The 26,986-nt window shown below is 37.1% G+C and overlaps 1 protein-coding gene across 2 annotated transcripts in view; it reads left to right on the forward strand.

Annotated features, from left to right (window-relative positions):
• The window catches only part of LOC131434972 (slit homolog 2 protein), a 143,783-nt gene that overhangs the window by 36,426 nt on the left and 80,371 nt on the right, over nt 1-26,986 (forward strand). The window contains exon 2 of one of the 2 annotated variants that reach the window (XM_058602352.1): nt 9,119-9,579. The exons of the other annotated variant lie outside the window; for it this stretch is intronic. The gene's annotated coding sequence lies outside the window, so the exon portion shown is untranslated. The remainder of the gene's footprint in view (nt 1-9,118; nt 9,580-26,986) is intronic. 2 annotated transcript variants of the gene reach the window in all.

Here is a 26,986-nt window from a genome sequence, read left to right on the forward strand (position 1 = left end):
CTCAAGAAATGGACCGGTAAGTTGGCCACCAAGATCATGCGATTTGACGCCTTTAGACTATTTTTTGTGGGGCTACGTCAAGTCTAAAGTCTACAGAAATAAGCCAGTAACTATTCCAGCTTTGGAAGACAACATTTCCGAAGAAATTCGGGCTATTCCGGCCGAAATGCTCGAAAAAGTTGCCCAAAATTGGACTTTCCGAATGGACCACCTAAGACGCAGCCGCGGTCAACATTTAAATGAAATTATCTTCAAAAAGTAAATGTCATGTACCAATCTAACGTTTAAAATAAAGAACCGATGAGATTTTGCAAATTTTATCCGTTTTATTGTTTAAAAAAGTTCTCAAGCTCTTAAAAAATCACCCTTTACTTTGAGAATGCTCGGAAATATTTATTAGCATTCCTCATGCAAGCAACGAGAAGTCGAGAAGTATATAAATCAACCGGGTATCATCGTCCATTAGAACGGCACACGGATTTGTTAAACAACCATACGTTCTGTTTCTCATTCTGATTCGGTGTTTTTAATGTTACTCAGGGGAAACGGTACCACCATTCATCTCAGCTCCAATAGTCATTTGCATAATTAATTGATTGAAAGTCGAGCAGTCGGCAAAATAATATGACGACTGCTCTAGGGAGATGACTATTGATACAATAGCCCTACTTCATCGAATACATCAAACGAAATTCATGTTACATCGCGATATTGATTACATATTACTAGATTGTATACATACGTAGGTCTTACGGAAAAGGCTCAAGATATATATTTTTTTACGTTGTCATATAGAAAAAGTAGAATAAAAGAACTTCGGAATTCGTTTTTATCAATTTAAAAGGCCTTTTCTCACCATAGTCCAGTCATTCAGTACTTTACCAAACAGCGAAACCGTATGATAAAATCCTGGCGTCACATTCAATTGAATCCTAACGTTATCCGGAATTGTCGAAGGCGTAGCTTTACGAAAGCTAAAGATGAAAGCCATAAAAGAAGGAAAAAAAGCGGCACCCCGAAGTGAAAGGTAAATGCTGATAGAAAAAGTCCTTTTTTATTGTCTTTCGGGACCGACATTCGGCCCCCGGCGCGTTGCTAATCGTAGAGGAAAGTGTGATCCGGGTCAACCGTTTCCCTGTCGTATGTGCACACTCACGGACAACAACACGGCGGGGACGCTACAAGGAGGTGTTGTTACCGGGACGGTGAAACCAACCGAACCGATGATAATTTCTCGTTCACATGAAAGGAAACCGGAATAGCTGGAAGCTCATTTCGGCACGTTATGACCCATTATGGACTGCTTGCGAATGTGGGACATTCCGGGCTAAATGACCAACAGCGACATCAGGGCGGGGCAATCCGAAGCCGTGTTAAGTTTTTCTACACTGGGAAGCTATTGCGGATGGATTTCGAAGGCCATTATTGATTTACTAGAATAGTTTATACCTACCATGAATGCGTTATAGATAAACACCTTCTGAGCAATGGAAGATACCAGCTAGGATGACTGAATCGATCGAAGAACAATTCTTGTATATTAACTCTAGAGATTTTCAATGTTACCAGCCATAGTAAAGATAAAGAGGTTAAAGTAACTTCCAGTGCCATCGAGCCATGACTATGTCAGAGTATCACAATCGGAGCTACCCGAATAAAGCTCGGCATCAGCACACAGTCCTTTATTTCATGATACACCATCATCAGTAACTATGCAGTGGAGTCGGCGGACTGGAATGAAGCACTGCTTGAACCGAAACGAACGCTTTTGTCCTGTAGGAAAACTGGTGCGATAAAATAACGAAAAGTAATAGTATCTCTTTGGAAGGCAGTCACATGGTTGTTTGAATGAAGCTCTACATGTACAAACCCACACACGCATCTCAGACCGGACCCCCTCAGCCTTTATGGTTCAGCCGAAAACACTCCCGTGGTAGAGACGCACACCAACTCAGATTGGAGAACCTGTCAGGTTCAGTACCTAATTTAATGAAAGTAAAGACATGACAAACGAGGAGACATAGCTTCTAAACGTTGGCAGAGGGGGAGGCGGTGAACGTTGTAAGTATGAATAGCCGTTGTGTTTCGGCTTCTCGAACAGGCTGAAACAGCTTGATTTGGAAGGACTCTCCAACTGTGATGGCGCGTAACGTTTTTTTTTGTATGTACACAATAGTAAGTAATTTGGTACACGCGGCCTTTTGATGCTTTCAACTCCCATCAAAGTAGATTCTTGTTTTCGACGGAGAGTGCTCGTAATTTCCGACTTTTATTAGCTTGTAAATGACGTTCATTAGGTTGATTAAATTTAATTAGCAACGCCTTTGTGCTAGTGTTGGGATCAAAACAAATATTTTCGATTGTGATCAATAACTATAAATTGCATGACTATCAATGATGTGTCAAAACAAATTTACTACAATGTTAGAGTTAAATAATTTGAGTAAGGCACTCTTCGAAAAAATGAAACCTAACATGTTACGAATCCATGCCATAAGCCATAGTCATATTTTCTTGGATAATACAAGAATATTACGTCTATAAAAAAATGTAACGTAAAATAAAATGCGAAATAAAAAACAACGAGATAACTCATGACGTATGACTCAATTCACAAACACATAATTAGTCTTAGACTGAATAATTTTACAAATATGACTTGAATCCATGTCAAACATACCCAAGCTTTCTTACAAAAACGTGATATTACTTAAATTTGATCGGTATTAAACGAGGAAAATATGTTATCGCAGAGGTGGGACTCGAACCTGTGTCTAGCTCCTAACCAGGGGAACTGTTTTGCCAATTAAACTACATGAAGAGACAGCCTAATTTACTAAAAGAGCCAAGCTTTATTAGGCCGCCACTGCATTCAATTATAGTCCTATCTCTATGGAAACCCATCCAACCGGAAACACACATACACCGCATCGCAAGTCTATCTTCACTTTCAGCTTTGCCGTCTGGAGCTGATTTGAGATTTTTTTCTGGTCCCGAACTTCGGGGTGTTGCTCTATTACTTGTTTTAACACGTTAAAATTGAATTTTGTTCTAATTCAACTGTAAAACTGTTTTATTTTTGCTGCCCGAATATGCCGGTCTAAGAAAACTTTTATTTTACCAGTGTGTTTTTTTATCACATAATTTGAGGAAATGCAGGTTCATAGTGTATTTTCTTGTGATTTTCTTCAAATCTGTACAACATATTTTGTGCAAAAGAGGACTATCAACGGAGAAGACACCTTATGCTGAATAAGAACTGAAAAGAAATACCAAACAGAACAGAATTGAATGGATGATATTAAAAAAAATGCACGAGGTTCATTGTTCATTGCATAGCTCTCATAGCCTCTTTGAGCCAGGAAAACGCCCTATATTCGAGGTTGGGACTCGAACCCATGTGGGCTGCATGAAAGGCATCGTCTAACCCTTCATACTATACCCGTCCGCAGAGTCAGTGATGTCAGACAGTAGTAGTATTATTTTCGTAGATTGGCATTTTTCTCGGAAGCTCTCGAAGTGGAAAGCTGGATTTTTTTTGCTCGCCAGACAAACCTAGTTCTCGTAGTTTTCCAATGATAAATTAGAATTTCCGTTGATTTTTGTATAAAAAAATCCAATTTCCATAGATTTTGTCTATGGATCCGTAGGTCCGTAGAAAATCTTCGGATCCGTAGATCTACGGAGATTTCGGTAGATCTGACATCGCTGCGCATAGACTCGTGCTTCTCTAAGACAAGACCTGACAACTGGGGGGGGGGGGCTGTTTTTGTTCCAAAATGGACCAGTTTCTGATTGGCTGATTTTGATGTTGCTACCCGCACATTGTGAAAAGAAAAAACTTTTGCGGGGTTCGCGAGCAATGATGCCAAGTATAAAGAAAATCAGAAAACATGTTTATTAAAATCTATAATTTTAGCTCACCAACGAAAATGAAAATTTTCTGAGAATGTTTCACTTTTTTTCAATCTCATTTGTAATAAATGTTCATAGTGGCAGCACTATGTAATTGAAATCTGCATCAAGCCGTTTTTCTTCTTAGTGAATTAAAGTGTAACCGAAAAAGATTTGTTAAATTAGTGTAAACTCGAAAGTGTGTTTAGTTTTACGAGAAGAATGAACTGTTGTGTTCCACACTGTGGTCGCACTAAACATTTCTATCCAAACTTGACTTTTTCAGGTTTCCAAAAGATTCGGTAATACGTCAACAGTGGATTCAACATGAGATATTTCGTGTTTTGTCATCAAAGCTCAATTAGTTGTTTTTAAGCATTAATATATAATAATAAAATGCATTCACCAATACATTTTTCATATTATTTCAAATCAAAAAATTTTAATTTAATAAATAGTTTTTTCTTAGCATAAAGTTATTAAAAAATCTGTAAATATGGCTACACTGTACGTTGGTATTTATTCCACAGGGCGAAAATGATGAGAAGGATGATTCGGAAGGAAGAATAAGAAGCCAGTTGTCAGGTCTTGTCTTAGGTGCTTCTTGCTTTGGTTTCTCTCCACTCTTTTGTACTTGTGACGCACAATGTAAACGTCAATCTTGTTCGAAACGCAATCATAAGCTTCCGTGCACGATCCGTCCGATGTTTACTGGAATGTACGGAATTTGACTGGAATGTACGGAACACTAGAGAAGGTTGGGTATGTAAATTTTTAAACTAGAACCCGATCCGTTCCCGGCAAAAACATAATTCTTCTCCCGTGCCCGAGACGAACCCGAGAGTAAATAAGCAGGTTTTGCTCTTACCCGGATCTGGATGAAATTGCACAGTACATTGAAAGACAATGAGAGCTTCAATTTAAATCATGATTCGTGAGAATCGGTTCAACCGTTGCTGAGAAATCGAAGTGAGTTCCGTTTTTGGAGCCTTTCTTCACTATTATCGGTGCTTTCGGAAGCGGAAACCGAGGACTAGTAGTCCAGAAGTAGTTTTATATATTCACTACCGAATAAGATCTACCTACTAGTTGAATTTAGCAGGAAGTTTTATACAAATATGCCCCTCGTTTCGCCATCACTTGTGAAAAAGTTGTCATGAAAATTTTCAATAATCGCACTGTAATACCGGAACCGGAAGTCGGATCTGGATCAACTTTACGGGGACTTTTTACAGAATTTCAAGACCTTTTATTTGCTTCTTAGTTTGTGAAAATTAGTATTTTTTTTATAAATTTGCACACATCTCCTTGTAATTTCGGAACCAGAAGTCGGATTCAAAAGAAATTCAAGAAAATTGTATGAATCTATAAGACATTTCATTTGAACTTAAGTTTGTGAAAATCGGTTCAGTCATCTCTGAGAAACGAGTGTGACTATTTCTTTTGTGATCTCGTTGAACTGAGTTGAATGGTATATGACACTCGGCCCCCCGGGCCTCGGTTGTAAAGTCGGTTTTCACAGTAATCACATAGCCTTTCTATATGAGAAAGTCAAAAATACTGGCATCCGAGTCCGATCCGAAAAATTCTTGTGATTTTACATCTTATCAGATGCACATAAATGGAGCGTCATATTTCACACAAATTTTTTATTCAAGAACATGGAAAATTGTGTGATTTGAAAATTACATGTCTTGAATTCGAATGAAATAAAAAACAAAAGATCGATAGCAGCAGCGCGCGACTTGAACCGAGAAACATTAGATCACAAGCACATCGGTTACTCATCTGAACCACAGAACTCATATCTGTTCATTGAATAATTGATGCATATAAATCCATACAGTGGCACTTGGTAGCCGAGTGCAAATTTCACTCGGTGTGTGTAAAATTCTGTGCGAGTGAAATATTGCGTCATTTGAAAAATTTAGTAGTTGTGAATTGTATCGTTTCTGTAACCTGCTAAATTCATTATTTTTTTCTGTGTATATTAGTTGATTTTCAATTGATGAAAATTTAGAACAACTAATCGATTGTTGTTTTTCTAAACTGTCATTTTTGTTTTTCAATTAGCAGAAACAATGGTAGGAACAACTAAATTTTTAGATAAAAGAAATGCTGCAGATAGTCAAGTCACATTTAATTTCATTTCCATTTCAATAAATATTTTAGTTGGAGCAAAGTTCTGTTAGTTGAAAAATGTATTGGTTTTAATTGTTTTAGACATGGAAACTAGTTGAATCTATTAAAGCAATGTTATTGATTTTCGTTGATAACCAAATATGTTTACTGATAAACGTAATGATTTCTTTTAAAAAAGTTAGGTATTCTTCTGAAGACATGAAAGCTCTAAAATCCACTCCTGAAGCACAAATAAAAAAACGCGCGTTTTGACTTGATTGGACATGAATACTTTACGTCGTATCTTTGAAAATCAAATAAATTTTCTGAGCAGGAAAAACCCATAATGAACAACAAATAGTGAACTTGTATCTGTAGTTCTCTCACTGGTCGAGTCACACCGTTTTTTGATTTTCGAGCCAAGACAACTAATGTGAACAATTCTTGAATTGGAATGGACATTTATCTTTTAACATTGAACCAATCGCTTAGAAGATCAAATTTATGCCTTAAAGATCAGGTGAAGTAGACTTTATGTTCCAATATTCAACGTATGTAATTTTGGGATTCAAAATTTTACTGAGCACATTCTTTTATCTGCAATCTCATTTATTTCTGTATCATCAGTACGGAGTATTAATTGCATTGTTTCTGTAACATCAAAATAGTAAACCTTTTCTAATATAGAACCACACCTATTGTCGTGAATACGACTTACTTTACTATGACGCGCCTTTTTCAAAACTTACACTGTACAAGAATGGGTAGAATTTAATCATGACTATCTATTGTAGTTTGAAACCACAAATAGCTCAAAATTATAGTTTTCTAAAATGTTTGCTAACAACGAGTACCAAGGAGAAAAACTCATGACCCTTGTTTGTACTTCTCGTGCTCGAACGACGGTTTTGATGCAGACATTGCATTTTCGCAGTACTTTGTTATAAAATGTAAAAATTAATACGTTTCATTCATTCCAGCCAGCGCCGTTGATTTTTAGTATCAGTAAAATAATTATAGGACCTTTTGAAATGTTCTTACTTTGAAATTCTTGTTTCAATTACTATTGCCCTGTCTTATAATATGTGTTTTAGAAGAAGTGTGTCGTCAATTTGTTGTACAGTAGTGGTGCACCGTTACATTACTGAAAGTAAAGAAGTGAAACCTTGCAAAGCTAACACAATAAATCGACTTCTGAGAACGATTTAAGATATTCAGTGGTGTGAAACGACGTGTATTTCGTATTCACGTCATCTGGTTATGCCTCTGACATTGCACACCCACTTTTTCATCATCTGCAAGGTTGAGTTTACTACTAATCTGCTGATTGATATATACTTGTTATGGAATCATAAATTTCTTCAAATTGAATGTACACAATTTCTACAAACGCAATAACCATGGAAGTCATTTTTAAGCAGTGATGGCCCAGCCCACGAGCCAGTTCTCATACAGCCCGTGTGCTGTTGCTTTTTCAAAAACACGCACACGAAGTCTGAAGCACACGCTCGTGTGCCGTGTTTCTACTAGATCGAGAGTCGTGTGCTTCGTAGAACTAGTTCGCGATTCAACTGGTGTGCTGGCTCATGAGCTGGAATGGGGGGCTAGCTCGTGAGCTGACTCATGTGCTGACTTGAGTGTCAGTTCTTTTTTTTATTCGATAATATAATATAATTTTTAAGCACACAGTGTCCACTCTTGTCTTGTCTCTTGTCAGTAGGTGGACTACACAAATAGCACACGCACACGAGCTTAATAAGCACACACAGCAGGTATAGAGCAGCTCCTATGCTGAGCTCGGGCATCACTGTTTTTAAGCAAAGCGAATTGATTTCTATTAAATACAGGGTTTGCTATTTTTGTTTTGCTTTCTGCTATCTCCGGATTTTGAAAGCATTCAAAACAACACAACACACACAACTACTTCAATATATGAAAATCAAAAACCATATTGGTTGAATCAAAAATGAATTCGTTGAATGAACTATATTAAAAGTAAAAAAACTGCATTATCGTAATGTTATGATCGAAGAGTTTTCCGTGTATAGAAAGATAATAGAATTGCCAGAAAACCCGACTATCGAACGAAGCCTCGGAGACCCATAGTGTTGTATATCATTCGACTCAGCTCGACGAGATAGGAAAATATTTGTGCGTGAATGTGTGCGTGTGTACCTCTCAACGATTTATCAGAGGTCATCGAATCGATTTCAACAAACTTAGGCTCGTTTGAAGGCTATTATTCAGTCTTCAATCAAGTTCGAATATTAAAGGGCTTTTCTCGAATAAAGATGAACCGATGTCAATAATTTTAGTCTCGTTCTGACCACAAGACAGTAGGATTCTTGTGGCTCCATCCGTCCACAATTATACAGGTCGTATTCCCAATGAACACTGCATCGCCTAACTTTCAAATTACGGGTCTGATCGATGCTTCTTGATTCGAAGTGCGTTTTGGTTGCACCTGCCTCTTAAAGGTTTGAAGATACGAACGTTCTTGAGCACGAAGATTATTTGACTTTGAATTGTCAACTTCTTCGGTCACATCTTGCATTGAAATCACTATCTTTCACTCGAAAGCTTTTAGAACGCGTTAATCAAAACGAGAGATAGGTGTTATCTTCAACAAACTTCCCGATCGCTCTTCGCACGGCTTTCTTACTTACTCATTCCAATTGTGTCATCTTTCTCAATAGCAGTCATGGTTATGTGCACAATATTTCGACGTTATTCTGCTAAAAATCCGCGACATTTGAAAATAACTGATGGAAACAAATAAACGGCTACACAAGTGGCTACACAGGACTCGGCCATAAGAATTGACAGATTCTCAGTTACTTCATCCATAATTCTTGAGACAGACCTTACATTTTCCAAGCAAGTATGAGTAATACGATCAAATTGCTTATCATTATTTGTAGCAGTGAAAATTTTCCAAACCATCGGCAAGCAAAAATATCCGACAGCGTACAACCGATGCGTGAAACTACAATGGTTGAATGACAAAAAAAACCACCCTTGATCTGAAACAAATTTTCCTGCTGTGATTGCGATCCTTCATTGATTCATATTTTTTGTTGCTTCCCGCTTATTTTATTTGCAGTACCGGCAGTGTTGGGCTCGGTTTTGAGCAAAAATTGGATTGGTTGGTATCGTTGTCACCACCGCTAGCGCATTGCTACCCGCACCCTCGACACATCCTCGACCAGTGAATTGAAATAATAAGTGAAAACGAACGGATTTCGGCAGTCACTTGTTTATTTACCGTAAACCATTTTCGGATAAATAATTCATCACAAGTGATTGCTCTCCGGTGAGCTCTGCGCGATTCCGTTTATTTTGTGTATTTTTTTTTGGTTTTGATTGGCAAGGAAGCCGCGCGTTCCAACTGAGTCAACATATCGTCACGGTGGTAATAAAATTGTCTAAAACAAGTGCGCGCGGAGAGAGAGAGGCAAACTGTGGTCGAACATAAATATTGGTGTTCGGGGCTAACGCCTTCTATTTGGTGATGATATAGGCTATGGAACAGCCGGCACTAAACAAACTTCCGAACGTGTACTGGTAAGTTGTCGAACGCAGTCCCGGTCCCTTATTTGCACAATAATCAAATCAATCTATGTCCGGATTGTTTGTGTTTGCGTAGGAAGGAAGGACACCGAACTCGTCATATGTTGTCACATTCGTTCGAATTAGCTTTTAGGGAAATAAGCTTTTCCCCCGTCAATTCTTTGTAATAGTTTCATGAATTCTCCGAGTCTTTTTTCAGGCGCGTACCATAAAATATTCGTAAGAATTATTACGCTTTCGTGTTCCTTAAATCATCGTTTGGTGATTAGTTATTTGAACCTTGCGGTCTATGAGACATTGATTGGAAAATAACGATTCCGCAACAATTGTACAACATTTTAAAATTTTAACAAATTAGATACATTTGCAACTTGTACAGTTCGTATGGCTATCAACTAACACGACAAACAAATTAGAGTTTTTGGTGCAATTTAGAAGTTATTTCTACGCTTTTTTGCCTAGAATATTCACAAATGTTTTTGTGCCAGAAGTCACCCACAACAGAAATTTCACATCGGTAACCGTGATCGATCTAAGGATAATGCAGACTTTTGATTAGACAATTTATCATTTTGCCCTATGTGAGAAAAACTTTGTTACCGTTATCATGATTAAAGAAATCATAAAATCAGTCGTTGTATTTTCTCATGATCAAAATTATTTATAGCATGAGCAATAGCTCTTCGTCCATCAAAAATAATTATGATCAGTCGTTCCTTTTTTATTCTCCGTTATCGTGTTAAACTTTCCGAATTTAGTAATACTGAGCAAGATTCGACAGCTTTCGGTAGACTAATCGAAAGGTGGATAGCACACGTTGAAGTACGTGCGCTACCTAAACTGTTTACATGATTCGGGGTTTTATTTGATTTAATTAAAAATTAGTAACTAGTCACTTCTCCGAATGGTAGAGAATTGACATCATGCAATTTTGTGAACGGTTCAAGCAGATCCCATTGTCCCATTGAAGAAAATTAGGCGACAAAATAACTCAAAGTATCTTGTTTGGTATAACGAGTATATTAGAAACCTAAGAAATCGAAAACAAAAAGCCCATGAAAAGTACAAAAGAGAAAATAATAGTGACAATTTATCGAATTACATACACATCTGTGACCAACTAAGATTAGCAATTGATACTGCATTCAAAGAATATAACTCAAGAACTGAACAGGAAATAAAGTCTTGCCCAAAAAAATTCTTTAATTATGTTAGAAACAAATTGAAATCAGAAAACGTTCCATCAAGAATGTATCTACAGGAAAACATTGGTAATAACTCACAAGAAATTTGTAATCTTTTCGCTAAATTTTTTCAACAAATCTACACGAAGTTTTATGAAGATAACCGCGATCGTGAATATTTTAATTTCTTTCCAGAGCTTATTGAAGATATTATTGTAAATCAAATCGAAGTGCTAGACATAATAGATGCCCTAAACAAATTGGATGTTTCTAAAAGTGCCGGACCTGATGGGATTCCACCCATATTTATGAAAAAATTAGCATTAGATCTTGCAACCCCTTTATGCTGGCTTTTTAATAATTCGCTTCATTCTGGAGTTTTTCCAGATGTGTGGAAAAACTCTTTTCCTTATACCAATTTTCAAAAATGGGAAAAAAGCAGACAGTCGAGCCCCATTCACGTCAGTTCCGGGGTCCCCCAGGGATCTTATTTAGGTCCTCTTTTATTTATCTTGATTGTTAACGACATTTCCTTTCTTTAAAAAAAATTCTAATATACGCAGACGATATAAAACTATTTTTAGAAATAGAGAAAAGTGAGGATGCCAAGGTTTATCAAGAAGAAATTCTTTCTTTTTATACATGGTGTAACAAAAGTCTTCTCCAACTAAATGTGAAAAAATGCAGTAGAATAACATTCAGTTAAAAACGAAATACACCTGACTTGTACTTACTCTTGGAAGTCAAACAGTTCAAAAATGCGAAAGAATTAGGGACTTAGGAATAATACGAGATTCTAAAATGACCATTATAATACAATCATAAACAGAGCCAATAACATGCTAGGATTCATAAAACGATTTTGTTACTGTTTTCACGATCCGTATACAATTAAAACATTATACATTGCCTATGTTCGGTCAGTACTAGAATACTGTAGCTTAGTTTGGTCACCTTACTTAATCACACGGGAAGATCGAATTGAATCAGTTCAAAAACAATTTTTGTTATTTGCACTTCGTAAATTAGGTTGGACAAGACTTCCTCTTCCGTCATATAAAGCCCGCTGTATGCTGATCAGTATTCAAACATTAAAAGAACGTAAAGAATTTTCAATGGTCTCATTTGTAAATGACATTGTCTCGAATCGCATAGATTCCAGTCTACTTCTGTCTAAATTAATTTTTTACATACCATCTTGGAGATCGAAATATTTTTATTACAAACCACCAGCGAACAAACTATGCAAAAAATGGGCCAATAAATCAATTGATGGCTGTATACAACAAGCATTCAGAAGCTGTCGATTTCACTATGTCAAAAAACAAACTAAAACAATATTTTAGTTCTATTCGGTAAGCTAATTATTATTATTTAACTCATACTAAATTATACATTATTTAGTGATCTATTTAGAATAGTTTACTAATTTAAGACGATTATTGTAATTATCCTTACGGTCTACTTTTGATTGACGACAAATAAATAAATAAAGATCACGGAGGTGTTCCAGCATCAAGATTGATGATTTTGTAAATTTTCAAACATCTGTGTATAAAAGTACGCATTCCGAGAGCAATAAACGAAATGAATACTATTCAGAAACAAGCATTACGTGACTGATTTTAAGAATAATTATATAAAATTGAAATATTTCAATGTTAATTTTTAATGATTTCAAATTGATTTCTAGAAAAGAAAGTCTTAAACTAGAAAACATAATTAAATATTGTTCAATCCCAAGATATTTGAAAACATGCGTTTCAAAATACGCATCCAATTTATTACATATTTAAGATCATTTCACATTCAAAAACATAGCACACAAGGCTTGCAAATTGCAGCAACGAACATTGACAAAAGAGTTTCAGACACACATTCGTATGTCGGGTAGAATTCACAGCGCTTGGGTTAGCAAGGAGAGCTACTTCATTAGTTTATGAAAATGTGCGCCAGCTGACGACTATGCTTCATGAGGTTAGCATTTGATGAAAGGGTTCTCATATCGAAGATGTCTATGAGAAAACTAGATTCATAGCTTTTCGTTCCTATGAATATTAATTTGAAGAGCATTGCTTTTAGTGTTTCTAAGATATATGCACAGCCAAGAAACAAATTGATCGTTTTGAAAATGGGCTTAAAAGCAAAATTTATGCTATAAAATGTTTAAAATATTAAATGATGAAATGAACAAAACGAGTCATGATTTGGGGAAAAGAGTATATTTTCATGTTATGATAATACACCATGATTAGAAGTTCTCGAATCATGATCCATTTGGACTGATTTCGCTGAAATTTATACGTAACGCACTTGTCGTTGATGGGTATAACTTTAGGCGGGGTTCTGCTACGAAGGTAATATTTGCAACATAAATTCAGGCGTTATGTTTTAAAATGTGAATTAAATGGAGTTTTGATTTTGTGTTTCAGAATTTAAACACTTAAACGAACAGCATGAAAAACATGTGTGAATCAAACCTCCTAAAAAGATACTATGTTGAATTCTTGCAAGTGCCGCGCATTGATATTTCCTTTTACCTTTCCAAAACATCGTTTGCAAAATCGTCTTACTCAAAATATTTAGATGAATCAATACAGCTTATGTTGTTATATCTATGAAACAAATTAATCAAAATGGTTGAACAAAAAGTTTTCTGATTTTCGTTAGTTGGCGTTCCAAATTCACATTCCAATTTATTTTTCGGTTTACCTTAGCTCTTGTAATATTATTCTAACAACAATAGTCACATTAAATTTGTGGGCAATACATTTAGATATATTTATTCAAAACGTAACATTTATGTTTGCCAAAAAAAAGCGTACCGTGCTTAGTCTCTTATAATGTTAATTTTCGGTAAATTGTCTTTATGTTGTCAATTCTCTGTCAGCTGTTGGGTACAACAACACAATTATGAAATGAATTCTTGCTTTTCAATTAATGCTTTTTGCCTTACCATTAATCTATCGAACAATCCATCACATCACTTGAGACAGAGAGTTCAAGGTGATACCCGGGTAGTAAATTGGAGTTACGAGTTTTGAAAGAAATACATTCTTTAAGTAACGCATTTCCGCACTATGAAAAATTTTCATGGGAGAAGACTTATTGCTCATGTTTTCATGGGAAGTTGAAATGATTGGTTTCATGATTTTCTAATTATGACAGCAGCAACGGATTTCTTTTCGAACGTATCAAGTCAAATATTTAGTTAACTGTTTTAGTGTATAGTTTCAAGTTTTTATGTATGACAACAGTCAGATGGACCTAATAAATAAAATCGAACCAAGGTGGACTGCGTGAAAGACATCGACTATCCCATCAGGCTATACCCATCCCCTAAAACGAGTTTTGATCGGAGCTCCGGGAACCCCTAGTGTTATATACCGTTCGGCTCAGCCCCAGGAGATTGGAAAATTTCTGTGTGTGGGCGATTTTCACAAGCTTAGACTCGTTGGGTTGTGGATCAAGTTCGGTGATCAAATAGCTGTCGCGTTTAGTTTCAGGAATATAATGATGTAACCGGCAAAACGCATTTCTTCCTTCTGCTCAATTTTCTCGACGACAGAAACAATCCTAGGCTCGTTTGGTGGCTACGGAATCATTAATCAAGTTCAAAGATTTAATTGCAGATACTTCCGGAGATATAATCGAATAAGTGACGTAACCGACAAATCACGATGCTTCTCTTTCGGCAAATTTTTTTTCAGAAAGTGACCACTGATCGAGTTCAAATGTATTATTGCGGATACTTTTGGTTTCAAGAATATTGTCGGGAGCGTTAAAGCCCGCTTGTTCTATCGGTTCGACTTGAATCGCAAATGCACGGATTAGTCGAAAACAAAACGTTTGAAAAGAGAAAAAATGTGTTTACTTACACAAATCTCCAAATAACTAGGGGAACCTGCCATTTGAGCCAATTAGTTCTAAAACGTTTTTGTAGCTACTTTCTCTAACACAAAACTACAACAAAAAATTTTCCTTGAACACAACTGGTTTAAACTTACCCCTTTTGGGTTCGGAAGAAAATTACATAAATTGATCGAAACAAATCGCCGGAAACGAATGATGTTTGCTACGAAGTCTAAAAATAGATTGCCAATTATTGTGATAAGAACATCGATCAACAAAATGAGTACCTTGTCATCGGTAATGCCTCTATGTTCGTTCTAAATGGTTACAAATCACGCCACTTCTTGGCAAAGCAAGTTCCGATACACGAGCAAAACACAGTCGCTTGCCTTGAATAATGGATTGAACACTTCGAAAATAGCAGTGTCTCGGGACAACGAAGGACCCTCCTGGCTTTGTCATTTGCAGGGCTGGCTGGTGAGCTGGCGAGTGTTTATTGTGAAGTCATAAACAAGTCCGTTTCTATTGTTTCCTCGGAAAAATATGACTTAGCGTGTTACGGGCACTAATAAGTGGCAGGCTTCGTGGTGTCACACTCATATATTAGAAACAGAGCTCATTTCGTCAATTTATCACTACATGACATCACTCGAGAAGCGTGGAAATGAGCTTCGAAAGGATATGACGATGGGATGGGGAAGCCAATCTAATCGCTTTATATATGTCCAAAGGTTTTAAATGTTTGTTTCACTTAAAGAAATGCTCAAGTTATTCTATAAACCTATTTGAAAAAAAAGACAGTTCCATTTGATGCAAACTGGGATTTTGATTAAGTTTACACCTCTCCTTTGATTAGTTTTAGAATCTTGTAATTTGCAGTTTTGTACAAAATACAGGGAAACATATTTGGAAACGTCATGATTTTTTAAGGGGAATTAACTTTTACTCTCGATACGTTGTCTATTCTTAATTTCAACAGGGTCATATCTGTGGACCTTGTGGTGGTTAGCATAGTTGTAAACGTGAAATAAAAAGCCGCATATTAGCGGAATGCGGGGCAAAGCGGTAACACCCTTGAACTTTACCATGCATTTCCGTCTGTTATCTTGCAGAAGTAAGGAGTGTATCGAAAATAAGCTATTTATTGTACGAGGTTAAACTTGAGCATAATGAAAACCGGATGAAACTTAAGTTTTTCCTTCACGAATTTTCGATCTTTTGATCGAACGCTCTTCATCAAGTTCCGGACAAGTATTGCATCGTAGTTTTTGGACGCTTGAGCCCAAATTTTTTTTGAACTCCTGCATGTTCCCAGCTGCCGTACCAGTTTTCTTGAAGACCCTCTTCACGACAGGCATGGCAAAAACACGGATCCGTTCTGCACGGTACTCACCTTCACTCGTGAGCACACCACCAGGAGTATTGAATGCTACGCTTCGTGCCCGTGTTGAAAAACACACACCGAACGCAGTAGAAAAAGCACTCGTAGCGGTGGTCGTGTAATTGTCAAACACCGGTGCTTGGATTTTCGAGCAGCACTGAAGTCGAGTGTTCCTGACTTCGGCAAACACCGAAGCCGAGTGTTTCCGATTTTGCCACATACGTTGCTTGTACTATAAGCACCTATAGCGCCACGGTATGACGAAAAATGCGTTTGAATGATTAATTCTTTTTTCATCAATACGCGTCTGATTGAATTCAATTGATTGACAGTATAACCAACGCATGGGTGCTCTTCGGTGCCTTCGCGAAATTGAAAACACTCGGCTCCGATGTTTAACGAAACTGAAAATACGCGGTTTCGGTGTATGCCGAAGCTTGAAACACCAGTGCCGAAAATAAAACAGCGCCACGAGCACCGTGGCTTCGGATATTGCGTTTCGTGTTTCTCTTTGTGCACTGGCACGCAATGACATTCTCAATACACGCGGTGGCGGTGGTTATATGAAGCACGCAGTGCAGTGCAGTGTTTGGACATGCCTGCTTCACGATTGCCCAGTAACGTTCGATGGGTTGAAGCTGTAAAGGTTGAAGTGTAAAAAACGGTTGACTTCAAACCAGGGGTGGAAATAAGCCCATTTTGCGCACGAAAATGTGAATCAAGATTTCCGATTGTGAATCAAAAAACCGAACACCGTGAACCGAACACTATTTAGCTTGAATATTATACACAGAAGTAACAGGAGCACAGCAGTAGGCGCAGTGGTTGAATTGGCGTAGCAAAATCCTGCGCTTCTGTAACTTCTGTGTATAATAGTCAAGCTAAATAGGGTAATACTAACCAGACGCGTAGCACGCTATGTAATTGAACATGTTTTTCTTATCATTATAATTATTAATCATCGCAGTATGTATGTTAATATTAGTTGCTGTACTCCACCACGACGGTATTACTGAATAAATTTCAAATACTTCACGAAGCATGGAATTTCGATGCGACCGATGAAATAAACTCACCTAACGAGCCTAAGATTATTGATATCGGATAATCCATATTCGAAAAAATTGAGCGGTAGTCAATTTTGATGATTACGTCACTTATACCATTATATCACCGGAACCGTAAGTGATAGCCATTTGAACTTCAAACCTGGTTAATAACAGAGAGTAGCATTAAAACAAACCAAAATTTGTCGAAATGTTGATTCCGAATCAGACAGTGATACTGATTACGATGAAGACATTTTTTAATTCTTAGTAAAACCAAAATTTGCCCTATCAAAAATAATTCGTTTCAAAATTATGATAAGATAATACTGACTATTTTTATTCGCTGTGAATCAAAAATTTTTCTTATTCCCACCACTGCTTTAAAGCACAGGAACATATTCCTTGCCATACCAGTACCTTTTCACCAAATTTCTCCACTTGAATCGACTTGTCCGCATCGCTCACATCCTCTCCAACGACGACAGTATAGTATTGTGGAAGGGTTTTTGAGTCCTCCTTTACATAAGCCTCATCGCCCATCGAAATGTATGCATCCGGACACTGCAAAAGGAGCGAATACAATTTCCGGGCCCTTATTTCTGCTCACTTCTTCTATTCTACACGTTGTTTCAAGATTATCTGCTTCTTGATTTCACCTCTTGATACGTTGGATCATTACGACACTCGTTCCTGCTTTTTTTGGCCGAATCACGTATTGACATTGATTTGTTTTTCATGATTAGAGATACTAGTTTCGGGTTGGAAGAACCGGGTTTTCTGCTTCTTCCTGGTAGCTCATCCAAAGAATAGTATCCCTCAAACTTATTAATGATGGTTTTAACATTGGCATGATGAATTCCAAACCGCTTCGCCCATTCTCGCAAAGTAATACCCTTCTCACTTAGCCATGTGTCCAGAACCTTTATTTTCACTTCCTTTTCAATACGAGACATTTTGAAAAAGGCAGAATTTCAACCGCACAAACAAGTAAACAAACGAAAGCTTCAATGAACTGAACAAACGTTTGTGTGTATGCGTATGTGTATGTGTGTGTGTGTGTGTGTGTGACAAATTTGTAATTCACTGTTCTTAGAGATGGCCTATCACAAATTTAGATTCAAATGAAAGAACTTAAGATGCTATAAGAATATTCCAATTTTTATTCGTTTCAAACCCCTGGTTCTAGAGGTAGGATGCTTAGTGTAAAAATTTCAATTTCAAGAATATTTTTTTTCATAAGCTACCTTTTTTGTGGCAGATTAGTGAACTTCTCTAGTTTGCAGATCATGTACTAGTGATGATTTTTTTTAAATTAATCCAAGTCCGACTATTTTTCCAAAATTCGATTCGTCACACAGTGGTTCGAATCAATAAAAACGTGGACATAAATCAGTAGCTGCCAAACCGTTCTTTTAATGCATAAGTTGCTTTGAAGAAATTATTTACAAATATATACCGCGTAATTTGATTATATCATTAATTGTTCATGGCCTACTTCGACAAAAAATGTAACCATAACTTTTTTATCTGAAGAGATAGAAATTTTTTTTCTTCTACAAAGTTTTAGAACTATTAAAAATAATTTACTTTGTCAAATATACCAAAAGTCTAGATCGCACCGTTTCGGATATACAAAGCGTTTTTATGGCAACCCCCTTAAAATCAGTTTTTCATTTATAAATTGTTTCGAGTTATTTTGTTATGCATACTTTGTTTGGAATATTTGTTGAATTTATAAAATCGCATATTTTTGTTGAGAATAGTGCATAGATTTGTTCTTTCCTGGCAAAGTTATGCAACATTTTACCTTTTTTTTACCTAGGATAAAACCTTGCACCGAAGCAAAATATGCAACTTTATGCAGCTGATTTTTACAAAATTTGTAGGAAAAGATGTGCCCAATATCATAAAAAAAATCTAAGTGGAACTCGGTTGAACTTTTTTTTAGGTCTTTTCAAAGTTAGTTTTAATTACTGAATTATGGCAACCCCCTTAAAACTAGTTTTCTAGTCATAACTTGTTTCGTGTTATTTTTTTATGCATACTTCGTTTGGAATAATTGTAGAAAATATAGAATATCATTATTTTGTAGAAGCTAATGCATAAGTTTATTCTTTTCTGGAAAATTTATGCATAATTTTACCTTTTTTTACCTAGGAAACCTTGTGCCGAAGCGAAATATGCAACTTAATGCAGCAAACTTTAATAATACTTATAGGAGAACATGTACCTTATCCAATTTATTTTCCAATGAGAATATCTTGAGTACTCTTCGTGTGACTCATTTTCACTATGGCCATGCTGAAACCATGAATGGTTAAGAAACAGAGGGCGCCACGCGTCTGCTATTTCTGTAACTCACTTTTGCAGTGAGCGTCGCCCGATCAACATCTCGTCTTAAATATCGTGTTGCTTCGCGATAACTCAATTTATTAACACGTTTAAACAGGAAATCTCTTCGTAAAGGTTTGTACTTTAACAATACTTTATCATATTTTGTCTAGAAAACATTTTTCCATTTTTTGAATATGTGTTGAAGTTATGATAATTTTTCGGATTTTCAATAATTAAAACTAAATTTGAAAAGGCCCAAAATTGTAATATAGAACGGAAAGGTGATACGTAACAGAGGGTCCTTTAAGCAAGCAGAAATCTTCTAGCAACCTAAATTTTACCTCCTACCAGAGGAGTCGGGCTTAGGCATCTGATCAATGCGAGTCACCCGAGTCTCTGGTATGTCGGGAAGTAGTGATAAAGGTCTGTTACCATTTACTATCCGAACCGGCATAAACTAATATGATATCCAACTTTCGGTTCCAGATGTGCCGACATAAGTCCTTAAATGTGATAACCTCACTTCACCTTCTCACATATAATTGAATAGATTTTCACTAATCTAAATTCAACTGTAGTATATCAATGTAGTTGTATTATGCAACAGATATATTCGAAACTCTTATCTAAACTTTTTAAATTGTAGTATTTTGATGACTTTCTGCTTTAATATATAAAAGCAAACGAATCATATTAGAAAGGCACCATTGCACTACTTTTTTTTCATAAATACGTTTATTTCTTAAGGCAGTTTACATAAGTTTTTCTTCGCCGTAGCATCACTTTTACATAATATTCTTATCCTAATTTAATTCTAACATAGTCACAACGTTTTGCATTTATTAAAACATATTCTCTTATTACTTAAATATCATCTTAGGTAACTCGTCATTAATTATGAAATCTACTCGGAAATATTATTTGAACCAAACGATTAACTTCTATAAATTATAAAATAAGCTGTTATTTTCAGACATTTTGTTAATAATTTCATAAACTGTTTCGAGTTTGTTTGTATCATTACATTATTTTTATTCTAATTTAGCTATTGGTTGAACTCATGGACGCAGCTGGGATCAGAACTAAGTCTTGAAAGGGGCCTTTATTAAATTGAAACTCCAGTTTTCTTTATGAAATGATAAATAAGTTTCATGTATGAAAGGTCACGACAAGCAAGAATGTCTCGAACTGGGATATTGGATAGTCTACCTTGGGTACGCAAAGAATTTATTAGTTGAGATCTGACATCACGATACTCCACGCATGTCCAAACGACATGATCAATATCTCGATAACCTTCGCCACAAGCACAATGATTAGTCTCGGAGAGCCCAATTCGAAGGAGATGTGCATCTAACGTGTAGTGATTGGACATGAGTCTAGACATCACACGAATGAAATCTCTACTCACATCCAGTCCCCTGAACCATGCCTTTGTCGATATTTTCGGAATAATTGAGTGCATCCACCGACCCAGATCATCTTTATCCCAAGAAGCTTGCCAGCTGGCAAGTGTTCTTTGGCGAGACGAGCTATAGAATTCGTTGAAAGCAATTGGTCTCTCATAAATTTCACCCTCAATAGCACCACGTTTGGCTAAAATATCGGCTCTTTCATTGCCAGGAATGGAGCAATGAGCCGGGACCCAGACTATAGTGATTAGATAATTATTGTTCAATATGTCGTTCAGGCACTGTTTTATTTTGCCCAGGAAAAACGGTTCAGTCTTGCCAGTCATGTTTGAGCGAATGGCTTCAATTGCACTCAGACTATCTGTGAAGAGGAAATAATGGTTTGGAATTAATGTGACGATTACACTCAAACTATATTGAACTGCTGCTAGCTCTGCTATATAAACAGATGCAGGTTCTTGAAGCCTAAATGAGGCCGAAACATTATTGGCCGAAACAACATTCCGTCCGTGTAAAACATTTTCTCAGAGTCAATATGCCTGAACTTACTTGAAAATATTTTTGGGATTTTTGTCGAACGTAGATGATCCGGGATTCCACGCACTTCGCGCTGCATGGATGTATCGAAAAATAAAGTTGAGTCAGGGACATTTAGGAGGCTGACACGGATAGGAATATATCTTGAAGGGTTGATTTCCTGTGACATATGGTTAAAATATACTGTCATGAATTTTGTTTGAGATCGAAGCTCGACTAGTCGTTCGAAATTATTAATTACCATGGGATTCAGCACCTCACATCTTATTAGCAGGCGTGATGAAAGCTCCCAAAATCGATCTTTTAATGGAAGAACTCCCGCCAGAACTTCAAGACTCATTGTATGTGTCGAATGCATGCACCCTAAAGCAATTCGCAAACAACGATACTGAATTCGCTCCAGTTTGATAATATGAGAGTTTGCAGCGGAACGAAAGCAAACGCATCCATATTCCATCACTGAAAGTATCGTTGTCTGATACAATTTTATTAGATCTTCCGGATGAGCACCCCACCAAGATCCTGTTATTGTTCGAAGAAAATTTACTCTTTGTTGGCATTTTGTTATCAGAAACCTAATGTGTCCTCCCCACGTGCATTTGGAATCGAACCACACCCCGAGGTATTTAAAAGTTAAAACCTGTTGGATCATTCTTCCCATCATATGGAGCTGAAGCTGCGCGGGATCATGTTTTCTTGAAAAGACGACTAACTCTGTTTTCTCCGCAGAGAATTCGATACCAAGATGAACAGCCCAACCGGACAAGTTATCTAAGGTATCTTGCAATGGTTTATGCAGATCAATAGCTTTGGGTCCAGTAACTGAAACCACGCCATCATCTGCCAATTGTCTTAGTGTACATGGGGTTACTAGACAGCTGTCAATGTCATTTACGTAAAAATTATAGAGGAGCGGACTGAGGCATGAGCCTTGCGGGAGACCCATGTAACTATTTCTGAGTGTTGCCAAATCGCCATGTGAAAAATGCATGTGTTTCTCTGACAAAAGGTTGTGCAAATAATTATTTATAACCGCTGGGAGTCCATTTTGGTGAAGCTTGTCTGAAAGAACATCAATGGAAACTGAATCAAATGCTCCTTTAATGTCTAAAAATACAGATGCCATTTGTTGCTTTTGAGCGAAGGCAACTTGGATGTCAGACGAAAGTAATGCAAGGCAATCATTCGTCCCTTTATTCCTACGGAAGCCGAACTGAGTATCTGACAACAAACCGTTCGTCTCGACCCAAGTGTCGAGACGTCGTAGAATAATTTTTTCGAACAATTTTCTGATGCAGGACAACATCGCAATGGGTCTATGAGTTGTGATTGGAAGCTGGTTTCCCCGGTTTTTGAATGGCGATAACTTTCACTTGTCTCCAGTCAGGTGGAACAATATTTTGCTCAAGAAACTTGTTGAACAATTCCAACAAACGTCTTTTTGCGAGGTTGGGCAGATTCTTCACCAAGTTGAATTTAATTCTGTCCAACCCTGGAGCGTTATTGTTACAAGACAAGAGTGCTATAGAAAATTCCATCATTGAAAATGGGTTATTAATAAAACCATTATTTGGAGGAGATTCCCGTATAATGCTCTGCGTAGGAACAGAATCTGGGCAAACTTTCCTAGCAAAGTCAAATATCCATCGGTTCGAGTATTCATCACTCTCATTGCCCACGGTACGATTCCTCATTCGTCTGGCCGTGTTCCAAAGAGTGCTCATTGAGGTATCTCTTGACAAACCTTCGACAAAATGTCTCCAATAGCTACATTTTTTGGCTCGAAGTATGCTCTTGTACTTGGTTTCTAAAACCATAAGTTTTTCAAAATTCTGAGGAGTTCCTCCTCCCCGTTTTAGAAACGTCTTGCAAGCATTTTGTTTTGCGAGTTTAGCCTCTGAGCACTCTTTGTCCCACCAGGGGTTGGGAGGCCTTCTGTTAGTCGTTGGCCCAGGAAAGCGTTTAGTTTGGGATTGTTCTGCTGCCTCCAGAATCGAACAAAGGAGGAAGTCATATTCTTCAAGTGGAGGGAGCTCTTCCATTGAATTCAAAATACTAGAGATACTACTTTGGTATTTAATCCAGTCGATATTTTTTGTCAAATCATATGGAATACTAGCGGAAGTAGCAATGCAATTGCTACTGCTAATTGAGATGATGATTGGTAAATGATCGCTACCGTGTAAATCAGGCAGTATTTTCCAGGTGCAATCTAGTCGAATTGATGTTGAGCAAAGAGATAGATCTAATGCACTTGGGCGTGCCGGAGGTCTTGGGATCCGTGTCATGCTACCCATATTTAATACCGTCATGCTAAAATTGTCACAAATGTTTTGTATTAAAGATGATCTGCTATCATTGTAAACGGAACCCCACATCATTCCGTGCGAATTTAAATCCCCCAGAATCAATCGTGGTGCAGGAAGGGCTTCAACCATTTCATTAAGCTGTTGCTGTCCAACTTGTGCTTTTGGAGGAATATAAACCGAAGCTATGCAAATATCTTTGCCTTTAATGTTTATTTGGCAAGCAACAACTTCTATACTAGAAGTTGAAGGGATGTTTAATCTATAAAAGGAATAGCATTTCTTAATTCCCAAAAGCACTCCACCATACGGAGAGTCTCTATCGAGACGTATAATGTTAAAATCATTAAAATTTAAAGCTATGTTTGAAGTAAGCCATGTTTCGCATAAAGCAAATACATCACATTTTTGACTATGCAATAATATTTTAAATGAATCAAGTTTTGGCATGATGCTTCGACAATTCCACTGCAGGACAGTGATTGTATCATTTGCGACGGGTGATAAATTATCCATCAAAAGATACAAAACCTGAGACAATTGGCCATTGAGCTGATAACTGCTTCAAAAAGGTTCTAGCTATTGGAAGGAATGCCATTATGAGGGTCTTTAAGGGTTCAGATATATTGAATGCTGAGAAAATCCATTCAACAATTTCCGAAAACTTCAGTAATCCTGTTGGTGGCTGTGAAATGGAGCCCACTGGATTATTATCTTTTTCTGTACTAGATCCTGGATTGGTTTGTGAATTTGACAAACCAGGAGGCACAGTCTTTGGTTTTGACTTTTTTTGTTTAACACGGGGATCTTTTTTTGAAGATGAAATTTTAGGTGTCTTTTTTGGTAATTTGGAGGAAGACTTCTTTCTCTTAACTGACCCTTGGGTAGTGATAAACGAATTACCTTCACTATTTTCGTCAGAGTCAGAGTCCTCTGGTTCCTCTAGATTTGAAAACCCGTTTTCGGTTTCCAAAGGGGGGACATCAATGACCGTTTTAAGCATTTCTGCATATGTGCGCTTAGACTGTGCTTTTAAAGAAAGCTTAATTTTGTCTTTGTGCACTTTAAATGCAGTGCATACTGAAATATCATCATGAGGACTATTCCCACAATAAATACATTTTTCAATTTCCTTGTTGCAATCATTATCTTTATGAGGCCCTTCACACTTAATACATTTTGGTTTATTACTACAGTAAGTAGCTGTGTGGCCGAATTTTTTGCAGTTCGTACAATTCATTACATTTGGAACAAAAAGCCGAACAGGGAGGCGAATTTTATCGACATAGACATGGGACGGCAACGCAGACCCGGCAAATGTCACTCGAAACGAGTCTGATGGGCGATAAACTTTTTTTTCCTCTTCATGAACTACTGAGTACAGTTGTTTGCACTCCAGTATTTTCACACCCTCAATCATAGAGTTCTTGAAACGACCAACACCATGCTTGAGTAAATCATCTACCGAAAGACTCGCTTCGGTAACAACACCGTCAATTTCGACATCTTTGGAGGGTATGTAAACTTTATACTCTTTATTGAAATGTTCCGAAGAGACAATATCATTCGCGTGTTTCAAATTATTTACCACAACACGAATTTTATCGTTATTTACTTTTATGATCTCTTTGATTGAAGAGTATCGTGATGTCAAACCTTTATTAATTTGAAAAATGTTTAATGGCTTTGATATACGTCTAAAAAAGACTATCCAAGGCCCAGAAGAGCTCTCCTGATATTTTTTCGTTCGTGGGGGTATAGGATTCATGCTAGGATTTACGTCCATGGATTCATCCATTACATTAAAATTTTTAACTAAACTTTAAAATAAAATTTGAAACCAACACTACACAGTACTCAATCAAAAGGAAAAGAAAAAACTTCTACCTTGAAATTGTTGTCTATCTCCGTTGCACTGCCGTGTAGATCCTCGTTGCTCTAGATGTTCTTGTTGGATGTATCTGGACGTTGATACAATGCTGAAGCTCACTGTAGCGATAGAATATGATGTGATGCTACTGCTACCTGACATCCAGCACCACTCGAATTCCGATTTGCTTTCGTCTTCGCCAGCTGTAACCAGCGCAGGTCACCGGTGTATACCTGCGTGTTGTATGGCAGTGGAAAGACCGAGTTGTCTTGTCTCCTTCTTCCTAGTGCTCCGCACCGATATGCTTCTGCACCGAAGTGCCTTCGCACCGGTGTGCCTTTGCACTCTCCTGCTTCTATGTGCCTTTGCACTCTTCCTCTTCGATGTGCCTTTGCACTCTCCTGCTCAGCACTTGTGGCTGTATATTGCGGCCTGGGTAGAGTTTGGGAAACGCCCTTTGTTGTTTCCTTCACCAGCTTGGCCCAGCACTAGGGCTCTCTTATGCAGCACGACTATACGTTTTAACGGCTGCTGCCAACAGGTTTCTACCTGTAGTTCAACCGTTGTCGTATTTAACGCGTGTAAACCAACCAGCGTTATTAAACTGTACGCTTCTATACACAACCTTCTCGGTTGAACGGCTATTACTGAATGACCATTGCACTACTAGCTGGATTAAAACAGGTTTTTTCTTCTTTATACCAATACTTCTTCTTTATACGTGTATATGTGTCGATGGACATAACTTTCTCAGAGATGGTTGAATCAATTTTCGTAAATTTGGATTCGAGTAAAGGGATTTTTTTTAGCCCAGTAATCAATCTCCAATCAAACCTCCATTTTCCAAATCCCAGTTCACGATTCCGCATATGAAGTAGTCAAAATACGACAAAATCAGATTTTCATTAATTTTTCAGGTATGGATAGATTTAATCTTTCAACTCCTAAGTATTATAGTGCCATAAAACGATTTTGTTTATAAATCCGACTGATTCATGAATGTAAATATTTTCATACTGTGATAAAAATGACAACGGAAATGGTGCGTAGTCTGCAATTTGTAGATCTAATTAGTTGATGACTCATATCGACTTTATTAGTTCGGGATCCAAAAATCGTGATAGTGGCTTAATATTAGTTTAGTTGGCTTTACGCTATGACTTCAGATATTATCGACGCGTTAGTTGGTTTACTATTTAGGTTCAATCTACAAATCATACCAATCATAGGAATATATGAGCAAAACTTTATTACAACAAATGGTTGAGTAAAACAGATATTTAATTAGCAAAACCTTGCTAACTTTTAAGTAGATGTTGAGAATCTCTGGATGGGAGTGATGTGATTGTAATATGCATTTCTAAGAAAGTTTCGGTGTATCACGAATAGTGAATGATAACTCTTCTAAAGTCGGAAAGACTAAAGATAAATTAATATGGGTATCGTTTAGGCTTTTTCGATGCCTTTTGCCAGTAT

Source organism: Malaya genurostris, chromosome 3 (assembly GCF_030247185.1).
Source record: "Malaya genurostris strain Urasoe2022 chromosome 3, Malgen_1.1, whole genome shotgun sequence".
In the NCBI taxonomy this organism is placed as follows: domain Eukaryota; kingdom Metazoa; phylum Arthropoda; class Insecta; order Diptera; family Culicidae; genus Malaya; species Malaya genurostris.